Raw genomic sequence first — 15,183 nt, forward strand, 5'->3', positions numbered from 1 at the left:
ACCTCAATCACCACTTCAAAACCCCATATAATATAAAATTGTACAGCGAAAAGTGATAGAACAAGGAAGGAAACTCCAGTCTGAATCAGGGAAGCTAATCAGCAAGGACAGAAGGCTTTTGAAACATGCAATAATACAAATTTTCAATACAAAAAATTTGAAAGTTGTCCACGATTCATCTCCAGGAGCATTTACAGTCTGTACTTCTAGTTAATTCTCTCTGCTTATCTTCCGTGACTGAGTACTCTAACATTTTACAACTTAGTAGCCGCACTAGCAGAGAAAGCTCCTCAGCAATAAGATGGTCAAATACTCCATGTTTCAGAGAAACAAGAAATCACATAGGTTGGAAAAGACCTTCTATGTGCAACCATCAATCTGACCTGCCAAGTCCTATCACAAATCATGTCCCTTAGTGCCATGTCCACACGTCTCTTAAATACCTGCAGGGATGAGGACTCCACCAATGTGCTGTGCAGCCCATCCCTACACTCAACCCAGACGTCTATGAAGACATTCTTCCCAAAGTCCATTTAAACCTCCCTGATACAACCTGAGACCACTGCCTTATCACTTATCAGACCAGAAAAGAGACTAGCACTCTATCATCCCACTCTAAAATTCATTCTCATCAACAGTATCCACTATGTACTCAACAACAGCTAAGAACACAGAAAAGACAGAAATCTTGTAACAATAAAACTGTTAATTCAACAACAGTATGAAAACAAACAATGAAAAGTGAAAAGAAAGGTAGGATACTTAGGTCCACTATGTGGAAACATTCTGTTCCAAAAAGATTCATAAAATAAAACAATGCCACTTGATTAGATTAGATTTTCAAAACACACAGCAGCCATGAAATTAAGCAAAGTAAAAGTGCATGTTGTGTTTTCATCTCCCTTTACTCTTCAAAAGACACTAAACCTCATCAACATAGTCCATTTTATTTCCATGCTTACAAACTACCTACAATTCGGTCACTTTTGTGTTTACTGAAAAAGTGTATTTACATTGGAGATAGAAGGGCTGCTCTGAAAGTAGTGCCTTCTATTTTATTATGTCAGCCTTTGACGTCAGAGGTGGATGTTGGTGGTAAGGCAGTAGGGAGTTGAAGCTTCCCACCAATACTCCATTATATTTTGTTGCTGTGTGACGGATGGCAGCAGAGGGGCAGTCTGACAAAATGATATCTGACATAGAAGTGTGTATGAAACAAAGGCATGTCAGTGAATTCCTCAATGCGGAAAAAATTACACCCATTGACATTCATGGATATTCGCTGAACATTTATGGAGACCAAACAGAGTGAGGTAGGGGGCAGTGCGTTTCAGCAGTGGCAACATTGACAGCAGATCATCTCTGCTGCTGAGTTTTACAAGCTCAGCATGCAGGCTCTTGCTCACCAATAAGCAAAGAAACCAAGCTAAGGGGTTGTGACAGTGTTGAAAAAAAAGTGTTTTGTAGCTGTGAATTTTCCCTATCGAACAGTGTACTTATGAACTTATGGTCTTTGTATATTTTGTAGTTTCCATAGAAATAAATGAAAGGCATTACTTTCAGAGCAACCTACATAAAACAGGTTGACCCCTCAGTTGGATGAAGTCTTTGGAGAGGATCTCAGAGACCTTTGTCCACATGCACACTGCTTTCAGTGGCCTACGAGGAGTAGATGTCATATAAAAACCCTTCCAAACAACCAGGAACAATGCATCACCTCTTACCACCATAGTTGCTATGTATTTTTTTCAGCCACATAAAAGCTTAATTTAGACCTAATAGTTACTTGGGAAAAAAAAAACAAACACATTTCCCTTTCTACTCAGATTTTGATTCATCTTACATAAAGCATTTCATTAAACACAGGTAATGAGAAAAAAAAACAACAACAACCACCTCAAAGCCAGCCAGAGCACCCCAGCAGGTAATGCAGACTGGGGATTCTGCATGATCCAGGCACCCCAAAGCTCTGGAGGAGGCAGAGATCCCAGCCCTGACTTGGTTACAGCAGACAATACAGCCCAGAGGTGTTGCAATGAATTAGTTTTCTATCCTTGTCCTCAGAGCATCTCAGCATTGCACACCTCAAGTTGCTGAATTTGTGTATGGGAAGACAAGAATAGCTGAAGAGTCAAAGAAAGCAATTCTTGCACTTATCGAGGCAGCCTATGTTGTGATGCCTTCACACACTGAAGCCAGAATAAAAATCTCACTCAGAGCTTGTAGCATGGCCCAGGAAAGCTCCAGCCCTTGTTACTGCTCATGCTCACACACACACTGTGGGCAGCAGAACATGTCCCAGTGTCACACTGCAGCCAGGGCGCTGCCCAGCCGTGGGTGTGCAAGATGCACACATGTACGTCTGCTTCAGCTTCAGTATCAGTGGACAGCAAAAGTGCTATCTGACCTATGAGTAGATTTACTCAGGGCTACACTTCTGTTAAAGAAGTGCTTCAGGCTGGATGAATTGGACAGCCTTGTGACCACACGGGACATAACCACTCAGAAAAAACACTACTTTCTGGATTTTCTTGCTGACTTTGTTCACCCATGAGTTCCTGTCTTTACATTCAGATTGCATATTATCTGGTGCTTCTGCTCAGTTTTCATGTGGCACTCAGTTCAGCATTTACCCTCCCCTTCTCAGCCCATCATGGGCTCTGCCAGGTGCTACTGTAATAAACAAAACAAAACAAAACACTTATTTCAGTAAATGCACACATAGGCACCGAATCTCAAGGGTCTGGAAAAGCAGCAGGACCTGAATGTTTCCAAATAGTGGACCTAGGTATCTCAGCCAGGACAAAGATGCAGGAGGAACAGACACTGAAGAACAGAAGAGTCGCACTGTGTGTGTGGCAGGACTACTTGCAGCCTAAGCAACCATTCATTTCCTGGCTGAGAACAACGCAGGTCTTCAACAAAGCCACTCCTGTATCCTGAGAATATCCTTCTGAGCTCTCCAAATGAGATGAGAGTAAAGTGACAAGTAGAGAGGAGAGTGCCCTAGGCAGCAGAGTTTTCCTAACCTATTTCTCCTGGGAACCCTGGGGAGTTCAAGTTCATTCAGTCAGTATTTACTCCCTCTCTCATCATTTCTGTTTTTATCTCCCTCACCTCTTCTATCACCTTCTCCTTCATCACCCATCACTTAACATTACAGTTTCTTGTTTGCTATCCAGCTCAGACAAGCCCAGCTGTGCCTCATCACCACTCTCTCCCTCCCAGCTTTATCTCCTTTGTCTCTGCTGTTAGAGTATCTCCCTTTTTCTTCCTCCACTTCTCATTTCCAACTGCTTTGTACCTTTCTGCACAGAAGCAGTTGCCAGTCCCTGCAGCTAATGTTTGACCCTCACCCCTGCCCCTTAAGCTGTATCAGAACAGCTTCTGGATGCTCTGCTCATCATCCAAGCTTATTAGCATCTTCTTCAATGCAAACCAAGCCTTGTCTGAAGTGGTCCTTGGGCTTACATCCTGCTGCTACCTGGCATCTTCAAATGCCTACTCAGAATCATCTTTTTTTTTTAGGAAATAAAAATATAAACCCTTGATCATGGTGAAGTTGACATGCAAACGACTAAAATCACTATTTATTTTACATATGCACACAACTACCCATACACAATTACATTTCCACAGTATCCTTGTCCCCCTTATCCTCTGCTCTTATTTATTTTTAATATATTTCTATATTGCTTGCACTTAGCTTCTGAACAGCTTAGTGCCTTGGGGCAGCCAGTACAGTAATTAGCACAGGCAACCTGCAAGCACAGTATGCTGTACTGGTTAATGACAACACAGTCTGTGCATGAAAACCCATCCAAGACAAAAAAATTATTTCACCAGTGGTCAGCACTTTGTTGCTAGAGTCACAGAGTGCTTGTGCTCAGCTCCCTGTGGGCTTGATATGCCTCTACCATTTGGCTGACTTGGCATTGCAGACAGCAACTCAAGCACTGAAACACTGCAGCCATGTTACCAACAACATTAACAACTGTGTTAACAATAACAAAAAGCAGATATGCTTTTCTTTTTTTTTTTTTTTTTCCCATACAGATATAGATATGCTCTTCTGTTTCTCTGATACTTTCTTTGCCTCGGCCCTCTGCATCAGTTTCAATATGTCAATAATTAACAGTTGTTTGCTGCATGCTTTATGCATCGTCTTTCCCTTGAAGGGATCAGAATGACAGTTAAGAGATCAGAGTGAGTTTTTTAGACCTCCTCAGATGGATATTAGAAAGGTTTTTCTATAAAGATCAAACAAACAAAAAAGAAGCAGTACTTATACTGGAAATGTTTGCTCTTTCTGTCTCAAGAAATAAAAACGTGTAAAAAAAAATCTTGTATTTTTCAATTTTGCTGAAGCCACTATTTTCACACATCTAGCTACAGAAAGAAAAATATGAAATCCCTCAGAAGAAATGCTTAGTCCTGTGACTGCAAGCCAAATCTTAACAAATTACCAACTATTTCACAAAACAGTACAAAAATCAGTCATTTTCTGTAGACAAAAAAAAAAAAAGAAAAAAGAAAAAAGTAATGTCATTAGGAAAAAGAATTAATATGCTAATTGAGGATTTAAATTGCATGGATATGAACCTCAGCTGCCTGAGATCTGGCTGAAAATCACTTATATCTGTTGCAGAAAGAACTCTAGCTTTCTAAAGCAAAGTAAGACAAAAGATCTGTACATATTAATGTAAAATAAAATATCTGATTGTTCCACATTGCAGAAATTAATGAGGTAACAACAACCTCATGCCATATTCAGGGAATATCTTCCATATACTACTCTGTTCATCTACAACACTGTTCTCAGTTTGTAACCCTGTCTTGGAAAGCATCAGATAGCTGTATCAACAAACAGCTGACATTATTCAAAATGCTGATACATTAAAATGTGGTTTAGAAGCAGGTCCTGAACCAAGACCATCCATGTAGCAAGAAGACGCATAAGTGTGGAACAAAGAACATGATTCTGCTGCCAACGTGGTGAAATCTTGGAGACAGCTATCCATCAAATGCTTGAGAGGAAGAAAGACTGAAGAGGAGACAGTATGTACTGCAGTAGCAAACCATGGTCACAGGACAGATTGAGTTCAACTGTTAGTCCAATTTTGTACAGGTATTGTGGGAAGGAAGAGTTTTTAAAAGGAGGCAATAAAACTTGAATGATGAAGCATTCCATTTATTTGCCAAGGTAGGACTGCAAGGAGGAGGCTGTGAAGATTTACTGAAGTTGGTGCACGCATTGCAGGTATGTTGACAATGAAGTCTGATCAACAGTGATGCTAAGCTCCTGTTGTGGATCGGAAGAGAGCAGAAACAGTGTTCACTAGTCGTGAATTATTCTGACGGTGTACATTTGTTGTGTGATATGCTCTGCAGAAATGGGAGCCAGCAAAGCAAAAACAGGAGGGAGAAAGAGCGAGGGAATATACCACTGATGAAATGCATTCTGTAGCTAGAGGATCCTTCCAGTAGTGTTGTGAATATATGAAAAGTGAGGATTATCTAGTCTAACAAAGTCCATTGCAACAGCCAAAGTCCCAGGGAATGAAACACTGAACCATGAATGAGCTCCAGAAAGCCTCTTCTCCTACAGAACCAATTTCAACCAGTCTAGTTCCAGCCTCATTTCCATTCCCCAGAAGGATCCAGTTCCTAAAAAGCACAAAATCCATCTTGCTTTAGTGAGCTTCTGGAAAATGGGTCTCCTCAACAACTTATCCTTCTTTTTCCAGATTTTGCCAGGCTACTCACAAAACTTCTTTGCAATATATATGACACTATGGCTATTGAAAATGAAAACCAAAGCAAGATGTTATTATTGCAGCAATAGTATAAGTCTAAGTTAGGGTTATCCTCAATCTTAGTTATCCTCTTCTCATGTGTGGTGAAATAAGGCATATACTCACTTGTACCTAGTATTTTGGTTAGCAGTGGCATTTTCTTTCTGTTATTAAGGAAATTTCATGCTGATGGCAGGAGTCAACGGTCCAACAACCAGGCACAAATACCTCTGCAGTAGCAGTCAACCCCCTCCCAGAGCATTGCAACTGGGCCTCAGTGCTGGTCGTAACAGAAAATATTTTACTCGATGAGGCTGAAATTTGCACAACACCACATCTTTAGACAGATAGAGTAATTTCTTGTCGCTCCACTGGCTCCAATATCTTATAATTAACAACTGGTTGAAGGGCCTGGCCTCAAGTCTTCAGTCTCCCTCTGACAATCACAATTTTCTCAGTGATGTGGATACTTGGCAGTACACTGACTGAAACAGAAAAACAGTTTAACACAGACTGTCAGCCACTTGTGAAATGAAGTTGGATCTCAAGTGCCATCCTAGAGGATCAGTGGAATACTAATGTCAGCAAATAGATTAATCCTTGCTAAACGGAGTTTACCACTGAATGCACTATAAATATAATACACAAGGAAACCTGACTCATTTTCCAAAGAATCAAACACGAATAAAGAGTTGCATCCTTTATCCTGATGCCTTTAAAACCCTGTATTTGCAAACTCGATGTTAGGGTCTGTCTAGAAGCATTTTTTTGCAAGAGTGTGGAGATGAGGGAACAAAGAGAGTTGAAAAAAGCAGCACATATGACAGCCACGCAGTAAACTATTATGGTATTTTGTATGAGTAGGACCTTAAATTATTAGACTTGCAGCAGGAAAAGGTACAAGATAGAAAACTTTATTTAGTACTGCCTAAATTCCCTTACTCCTCGCTGACTACAACAAGCCACTAAAGCTTATGTCTGCAAAGCACTATGCTTTGAGTGTAACAAATTGCTGTTGTACATCTCTGGAGCTGGCAATCTCCTCAACTTATCTGATGAATTGTGACACAGAAACATCCAACTATCTATTACTAGCACCAGAAATATCTTCTCCCAATTGCTCAGTGCAATGACTACTATCTGCAAACTACAGCTTACATTTAATTGTCAAAAAAAGAGGAAAAAAGAAAGCAAGCCCAGCAATAACAAGCTTCTGCTCTTAAAAGATAAATGCTACACCCTTTGGCTCATTTCTAAACCACTGTAAATCTTAATGCTGTGCTCTCCTAACCACTGATAAAGGCTCAACACCCATATTATTTCAGTGGAACTAACGTGCTTCCAATTTCATCCTATTTTCAGTACAGATAAAACAAGCCACAATAGCAAACTGATACTTAGTATGCCAAAGAAATGAATTTATTCTGAATTAAATGAGTTTTTTCGGATAGTTCACTGCAAAACATGGAATTTACGGTAAAGATATGATGTTTGTGGGTAGGATACACTATATAACCGGATTTTGAAAGTTCTGGGCCAGGATATGATATGCTAGACTTTTATTCGTTCTGTATAAACATACTGGTGAAAGTTAACACAACAGCATCTCCCAGGATCATTTTGAGAATCGTACCATTCACTTCTCCAAAGTGATATCCACAGACCATGGTCCAAGTTGTTAATAGAAAATACAAAAGGGAAAAGATGGAAAAATTTATTTCTTCCTTGGAGAAACAGAAAGTACTAAATGAGAAGCATTACTTTTAGTCACTGGTTGGCTTCAACTTGATCTGAGTAAATGCCTTGGGTAGAGACCTCATCCTGGGGACAAGTAGGTAACTGGTGCCAGCTCTGCAGTTACAAGGAAGTTCAGCATCTCAACAAGCTGGTATTTCCTACACAAATAAAAGGCAACTCCATAATGATTACAGGACACAAATTATGTGTCAAATCACTAAGTTATATAGTAGTTCACTTCCAAAGCATTTCAAGTTTACTATAGGTGAAAGAGATTTTTATACCAAGTAAAAGTGATAAATAGGATAATGAAGCAGACAGGAAGATAGCAGAAGACACTAGCAGACAGAGTTGGAACAGAGGAAACATTCACCAGAGGAAAAAGAGCTTATTTTCATAGAAATCTGGCCACTAGGAAAAAAGGGAACAATCCAGCATGACCTACCTAGACCATGAACCTCACACTCTTTACCATGCAAAATTTTTTAATGGAAAGAGCAAAATGAAGTACAATTTGAAGAAAAGGGTCACTTGGATAATTACCATCCAAACAGGGTTAGATTGCCAATGTTTCACGTTCACAAGGTATTTAATAAGGTCTTAAATACATGAACTGGATGAGAAATGGCTACTTCCAATTGATTATGTTCTCTTGTTTTTAATAAGACCTGGGAAGTAATAGTGTGAAATTTCTCTACTGCTCAAGCTGCATATTAACTTATAAGGTGAAACACTAGTCCCATTAATTACACCCCACTTCCCCATTAGTTTTGCCCTATAAAAAGGGACAGTAGATTAAATTTTAAGAAAGTAAAAATCAAAGCCAAGTCTTAATGCCACAACCATCAATGATGTCAATTTTCTTTCTCTTTTAAAAATTGAAATTAAGAGACAAACTCTTTTAAAGTAGACCAATATTAGAGGAAGATATCTGTGAGAGAATGTTTCTGTCTCTGCTTTCCATATCCCTATTTCCCATCCTGGAATGGGAAATAGGATGGAAGAATGAAGGGCTAAGTCACAAAACTATTCAAGGATAAATAATATTTTCTAAAGCAAGTTACATAATTGACTACAAATAATCATTTCTGTAACCCTGGGAATTTAAAGGTTACTCTCACCCCAATGCAATATGCAAATACTAATGAATTTATTTTTATTGTTATGTGGAGGAACTAATCAATTTCCACTTTTCCTGTCCCTCACCCTGCTTAAGATCACTTCTATATATAACACATCTGCAGAGCCATCAGGTACCCTGTAGAAGTTTCTTATAAACACATAGTTTGGTTTTGCAAATTAACAAAAGCATTTAAAAACGTGATTTAAAAACCTTTCTGTATACTCAGTTTTGGGTTATATTAGCAGCTAAGGTAACAGGATCAGTATTCCATCTGATGCCAAGATTTCATGCAGAATCACTTGATCCTATTAGAACATTAACTACTTAATGATAAAACATAAAGATCAGATTCAAAATTCTAACTTATTTGTATTGACACAAGCAGGAGTTAACCTCCCTGTTCTTAATAAAACTCATTATATAAGATCACTTCCTTGTTTTGGTGTACTCTTCTATTCTTTTGGTACACTTTTTACCGCATCAAATCATCTTTTCAGGACAACTGAGTGCTCTTTCCTCTTCTGACATTAAAAAGGTCTGAAAGTCTGTGGTGTGACTTAAAAGCATGGTTGGAATCGTCCTCCAGCCACAGAAAATATAGTTAGGTCTCTGCCTTGTGCAGAGGTCTGATTCCAAACACCAAATCTGTTAGAACCAAGGTGAGTTTCATCCCTAGAGAAATGTCCCTTGCGTCACCATGAGCAGTGAGGACAGATGAGACTGAGGGACTACACCTGTGTCCTGCAGATGCACAATGCTGATGAACAACTCAGTCATAATTTTTGTCCACCAAACAGACTGGGATCCCAAGTAGTGGAAGATGCTTAGTATGAAAGGGATGCAATGCCTGTGAGGTTTTAAAACCAGAAGGCAGTGTTTTGCCCCCTGTTCCTCCAGCACTTCTCTTCAAGCCTGGCCACTTGACTTGACACAAGACATCAGGCATGCTTGTGGAATGCTGTGCAGAACATCAGGATCTCACCCCTGGGGCTCACAGTGGCTGGCAGCTATTATGACTCTTAAAGTGCATGCTGTCATCCTGGGGGCTCTGAACAGAAGTGGCTGTCTCCTGGAAGCAGTTCATCTCCTCATTTGCACAGTCCTTCCTCACACAGGCTGGCACGGAGGAGACTGAGATGAAGAGGTGCTTGGGGCATCTGCATCTATACCCTGCTATGCAGCCCAGCCTGTCTCCCGACATTACAGATGCACCAAATTTATGCTGATGTCAGCCCTACTTGATGTACCAGCCTCTAATCTCTAATGTACGTATTTACCTGATGGGTGTGACTGTTGCATCTACATGGGGTTTTTGGCTATAACAGCCCCTGCAGAATGCACTCTGCAGAGGGGGGTATTTTTAACGCATATTACATTATTATAAATAGACTGAGAGCTAAATTCTGGAACTAGCTCATGGTATTAATCCTAATTTAGTTTGGGCCTTATTCCAAATGGGTGACTATACATGCAAACATTTGTCTGAATGTACAATTGGCCATTATGAACACAAAATTATTTCTTGTGCTCATGCATGCATAATTTACATGCACTAATTTAGATGCCAAAGTAATTCCCCAGCAGAATTCCAGCCATCAGATTTAACTTGAAGACTGATGTTCAAAAATAAATAAATAAATAAATAAATAAATAAATCACAGTTGTGTTCTCCCATCTACAAGAAAGGCCGTAAGGAAGACCTGGGGAACTACAGGCCTGTCAGCCTGACCTCGGTATCAGGGAAAGTTATGGAACAGATGATCTTGAGGGAAATCACACGACACGTGCATGGCAAAAAAGGGATCAGACCCAGCCAGCACGGGTTCACCAGGGGCAGGTCGTGCTTGTCCAACCTCATCTCCTTCTATGACTGGGTGACCAGACAGGTAGATGAGGGAAAGGCTGTTGATGTAGTCTACCTGGACTTCAGCAAGGCCTTTGACACGGTCTCCCACAGTATTCTCCTAAGGAAACTGGCAGCCCGTGGTGTGGACAGGTTCACTCTTCTCTGGGTGGAGAACTGGCTGGAGGGCCGTGCCCAGAGGGTAGTGGTTAATGGAGTTAAGTCCAGCTGGCGTCCTGTAACGAGTGGTGTCCCCCAAGGGTCAGTTTTGGGGCCCATCTTGTTTAATATCTTTATTGATGACCTAGATGAGGGAATTGAGTGTACCCTCAGTAAGTTTGCAGATGACACAAAGCTGGGAGGATGTGTCAAACTGCCTGAGGGTAGGGAGGCCCTTCAGAGGGATTTGGATAGGCTGAACAGCTGGGCTGAGCTCAATGGGATGAGGTTCAATAAGACCAAGTGCCGGGTCCTGCACTTTGGCCACAATAACCCCATGCAATGCTATAGGCTTGGGGCAGAATGGCTTGAAGAATGTAGAGAGGAAAAGGACCTGGGGGTGTTGGTTGATGCTCGGCTCAACATGCGCCGGCAGTGTGCCCAGGTGGCCAAGAAGGCCAACAGCATCCTGGCCTGTATTAGAAATAGTGTAGCCAGCAGGAGCAGGGAGATGATCATCCCCCTGTACTCAGCTCTGGTACGGCCGCACCTCGAGTACTGTGTTCAGTTTTGGGCCCCTCACTACAAGAAGGACATTGAGGCCCTGGAGCGTGTTCAGAGAAGGGCAACAAAACTGGTGAGGGGTCTGGAGCACAAGTCTTATGAGGAGCGGCTGAGGGAGCTGGGATTGTTTAGTCTGGAGAAGAGGAGGCTCAGAGGAGACCTTATTGCACTCTACCACTTCCTGAAGGGGGGTTGTGGTGAGGAGGGGGTGGGCCTCTTCTCCCTGATAAATAACGACAGGGCGAGAGGGAATGGCCACAAGTTGCGCCAGGGAAGATTTAGATTAGACCTGAGGAAACATTTCTTTTCTGAAAGAGTGGTCAGGCACTGGAATGGCCTGCCTAGGGAGGTGGTTGAGGCACCATCCCTAGCGCTGTTCAAGAAGCGTTTAGATGAGGTGCTAAAGGATTTGATTTAGTAGTTGGGTAGAGATAGTGATAGGAGGATGGTTGGACTAGATGATCTTGTAGGTCCTTTCCAACCTTATGAACTTATGAACTTTAGGCACACAAAAAGGAAGTAACTGAGAAATTCATTGCTGTTTCCATAACTAAAAAAACTTCATTATAAACCTATCATTTTCAGCTGACTGTTGGTTTACCTCACCCCTGCTCCAATCCCTCAGTTATTTTCCCCCATGCTGTTTAATTTCTATTTCTATATTGTGGCATATAAGCACAGTCATCCATCAAAAATAATCATCACAAAAGTAACACAGCTAAGCAGTATGTTTTCTATCAGGCATATTCGAGTTTTATGCTTAACGCACAAAAAATCAAAGTCCTCTCAGGAACCAGTAGTTGGCTTTGCAGTTTTGAAGTGAAATACCAAAGAAGTGAATCCAATGAACCATGAGTAGACTATGAATCACATTCTAAATCAAGAAAAATGTTAGGCAAATTCTGCTGATGAGCAAACAAAGTGGAAGTATTTCTCTCCAGGTAATTCTCATGCTAAAGCTTTTTTTATATCATTTCCAAAACAAATGAATAAACATTGACTAAGCATTTGTTTAACAAGCAGCCTGGAATGTTACATTTACTCCTAAGATCATACAAAAGTCATGAATAATCGTCACCAAGTATGTATCAGTAGAGAAGTATTCCGGGAAAAAACGATCTATGCCAACAAAGAGACTTATCTTTCCATACACTCTAGTCTTCACTTACCTGTTGCTGTACTAATTTCCCCTTTTTGGTCACTTTTGTTTGAATGGGGAAGGAGATTTTTTTTTAAGTTTTAAGATAATTCTATGGGAATTCTGTATCATGGAAGGCATGAGGATATTTACATCGTTATATAAAGGTTCACTTTTATCTGCCTGAGCATTGGTTTTCTTAAGTTACAACTCTCTTAAGTCACACATTCAAGATGATAACTTGTCGTTCAAACACTGTTCATTCCATCCAGCAAACTTGTTCCTAATTACAATTCAGGTACCAAAATATTGTATAGGACTTTGCATGTCTCTTTCACAGTCTTTTGTTAGTGTTCACTTGGATCAGAAATCACTTAGAAACATGCTGGCACAAACTCTATGCAACTAGGAGAGGTGAAAATGACCTGACCGAAACCAAAGACTTAACTGTTCCAATTCCGCAAATTAAAGTGTGTACTATACTGTACGAATAAAACTGCAGAAGACAATGACATTATACATGTGGTTGTAACACAACCAACATTATCTGTTAGTGTGTAACTTGAGGGAATTGGTAGACATTGGGACATTCTGTGATTTTGAGTGCTGGAAGATTTGCTCTGTATTTCATCCTTTTTAAGGAAAATAATAACTTAAGTAAGATTATATTTATGGAAACTTAAAAGATAAAGCAATGCACATTGCATGAACTTTGAGTCAGTTTTCCCATCACAGAACACTTCGAGTGTTTTACCGTGACTGACTGACACATCTCACTATATCTAGCAATTCTTCCAGCCAACATCATGTTTTTCGTGTGAAAATATGATTCTTAGGGCTTATGCAGGTTTCACAATGGAAATGATTTTAGAAGTGAACAAGACAGCACTGCAGAACCATGCAGCAGCTTGTCTACTTCAGAGGTTAAATCAACTTTAAAAGTTCAACTTTGAAGCAAACCTTAGCGGAATTTCAGATATAACAAAGACTACCTCAAGCACATTATCTCAGTGGTTTTGCTATTTCAGAAAAGGTTTCAAATACATTTTCTAATTGGAAGTTTTAATCAAAGCATTACACAGATCACACAACCAGTTCACAGAATTCTGTCCTCTGCAGTGAATGTATGATGAAGATTTTTTCAACAAGGCATCAAAATGTAAGCACAACATGCTTACTGTAAATTCTAATACATTAACAGACATCTTTGAGACCTGCTTGGTAAGGCATTCTTTTAAAAATTACATCCAAAATAACATTTGAGAAAACATATGCAAATTCATTTTCATAAGTTAAACAGCAGAATAGCCAGTTATGAAATTTCAAACAATATGGAAAACACACGGTTCAAATAACATGTGACTATAAAAAGGCACCAAGATGCACTGAAGCTTAGTGGCCAGTTTACCCCACTAGGCCACACCAGTTTTACAGCCACCTAGAAAATTAAACCAATGGCATTAGCTAGGCAGTGATGCAATGAAATAGGGAATCAGATCCATTCTAGCAGAAGGTAAAATGAGCACTGATTTTTCCAAAGGCTAAAACTCTATGTTTTTTTCCTCCTAACATTTTTTAATTACTTATAATTTATTATGAATAGCTATAAGGAATGAAACTCTAAAGTATTCATTAAGCATACAGACATCAAAGAGTCTCCTTTTGGCAAAAAGTATCCAAACTTATTCGTTAAGCAACTTTTGCCAGCAGTTGTATATTAAAATCAAGCTTAGGAATGATAAATGGCTGCAGAAAAATGGAAACATTTCCCTTCAGATTTAATCAGACTGTGACAATCTTAGACTCCTAAATTCTAAAGCAGAAAATAGTAGTGACATCCAGAAGCAGTAGCTAGGATTTGGACCCCAAAGTAGGAGTTACAAAACCACTCAGAGAAAACATCTGCTCAGAAATGCTTCACTGAAAAAGACAGAAAAGGGAAACGTGCATTATTACCCTTACTTCATCTGTGGTGAACTGAACATAGCATCCATGCACACCATGCTAATTTGATATCCTGCACTTGTCATTTAATCACTAATCCATTGCCTATGCTCTAAGATTGTCCTTAGTATCTTCTGAAATATTTCTTCACTCTGAATTATGAGAGCTCTGACCTCTAAAGATACTAGCAGAAACCTTGCCAGGAAGCAGCATATAACCAAAAGATAAGTGATAAAAGAATGACACAAAATAAAACAAACAAACTCAACAATGCTTCCCCCCACCCCCCAAAAAATATTATTTGGTCATGCAAGTCATGGAAATTCTTTTTATCCTCTAAACACTTTTACATATTTGTAATCGCTGAAACCACAAAGTATTTTCAAGACATTTACTCATCTTTTGAAAAGGTCATTTACTCATAAGTGCTATAAGCAGAGAGTGAAGAGTGGTTAAGTTTTCCCAGGCTTAGTTCAGAATCTCTTCTGACCACTTAACAGTCATCCTCCTCTGATGTATGTCTTTGATAATGCCATCACACACTTATCACTTCTCAGCATCACGTGCTCTCACTGTGCCAACAGAGTGGATTCTAGCTACCAACATCACCCCTGAGAATCAGTTCTATGTTCAAATCTGGCTAATATTTTCAAGCTGTGACAGATCCTTCCTTACATTTTACAAAATACAATAAATTACAGTTAATTAAGCTACTCAAAAAACTACTTAGTACTGTCAGAATCCAGCTAAGGAAATCTCCTTATTTCTCATGACAAAATACATTAAGTCAATAACAGCCTCTCCTTGGAAAGTCACCTTCAAGCTCCTTGACACCAATCACACCCAGCAATTGTTTGGCTGAAATTAGAAAAATAGCTTT

At 39.8% G+C, this 15,183-nt stretch overlaps 1 protein-coding gene across 3 annotated transcripts in view; it reads right to left on the reverse strand.

Annotated features, from left to right (window-relative positions):
* HECW1 (HECT, C2 and WW domain containing E3 ubiquitin protein ligase 1) overlaps positions 1-15,183 on the reverse strand; it is a 266,177-nt gene that overhangs the window by 202,494 nt on the left and 48,500 nt on the right. The window lies entirely within an intron of this gene.

Source organism: Cyrtonyx montezumae, unplaced genomic scaffold, assembly GCF_038088225.1.
Source record: "Cyrtonyx montezumae isolate F1298 unplaced genomic scaffold, pur_monq_1.0 scaffold_8, whole genome shotgun sequence".
NCBI lineage: Eukaryota > Metazoa > Chordata > Aves > Galliformes > Odontophoridae > Cyrtonyx > Cyrtonyx montezumae.